Source organism: Propithecus coquereli, unplaced genomic scaffold (assembly GCF_000956105.1).
Source record: "Propithecus coquereli isolate 6110/MARCELLA unplaced genomic scaffold, Pcoq_1.0 Scaffold84, whole genome shotgun sequence".
NCBI classification, from domain to species: domain Eukaryota; kingdom Metazoa; phylum Chordata; class Mammalia; order Primates; family Indriidae; genus Propithecus; species Propithecus coquereli.
Window position 1 is genome coordinate 2,577,428 of NW_012154618.1, and position 1,032 is coordinate 2,578,459.

A 1,032-nucleotide genomic window follows, 5' to 3' on the forward strand; every position below is an offset into this window, starting at 1 on the left:
TGTTTTTATCCTTTAAAATATATAATAAGTATTTAACATGTAGAAAATCCTACTTGGAATATATGGAGAATGGGTTGTTGCGATGATTTGTTTATTTTAAAGCTATTTTATATACCATACATAGATTTTTAAATCTGAAAAAATTCAGTAAAGGAAAAAATAATACTCAATATGGCTTTCATGTTAACTATGATTCAGAATACATTTTATTATTAACCTCTAGTTATTTTAAACTACTGCATGGAGATAGAACTCTTTTTAAAAAGAAATTGGCATTAGCCTTTCTCATAAAAATATAGCAAGTGAAAACCTCATTAATACTAGTAATTTGCTTTTATGTGACTTGAAAATCAGAAATGGAAGTTGAAGTCCATGGTGAACACCTCAAGGTGAAATGTCTTATAGATGAAGCCACCTCAAAAAGATTTGCTTTTGATTTTTCACTAATTAAACTCCTTTGAGAACAATCTCAGACTCTTCTTGAATTGAATTCCATTCTGTAACAAATACTTTCATGAGGTGGTTTTAAGTTAGGTTTTAAGCCACAAAGTCTTGTAATTTAATGTAACATCTTTTTAGGGTGGTAGGAGAGTGTCATTTTTTGATAAACCTAGAAATTAACATATACAGGGATATGCCAGGGTGGCTTACAGAAAATTTCTCAATCATAATAGTATGACAGGGAATAGTTTCCAAATTATTAAAGCCTTGTTATTAACCAATTTTTCAAATTGAATTTCAAAGTCTTGAACAGAATTTAAAATTTGTTCATTATATGAACAGCTATAAGTAATCTTACTGAGATTGTTACCTTTTTATTGTCTACAATGTGAATGTTAAATAATGGAAGCTAACTTGGTAATGGTTGTCATAAATCTTTGTTGCTTGATAAGATAAAAATGGGTAGAATTTTGTTTCTGTGAGAGGTACCAGTCTTCTTTACTCTTTATTGTCTGAACAATAGTGAATTAGTAAAACTGATGGTGTCAAGTTTGTAGCATCCATTTAAGAAATATTCTATAAACATGACAT

The 1,032-nt window shown here is 28.7% G+C and overlaps 1 protein-coding gene across 1 annotated transcript in view; it reads left to right on the forward strand.

Annotated features, from left to right (window-relative positions):
* The window catches only part of DCLRE1A (DNA cross-link repair 1A), an 18,880-nt gene that overhangs the window by 4,391 nt on the left and 13,457 nt on the right, over positions 1-1,032 (forward strand). The window lies entirely within an intron of this gene.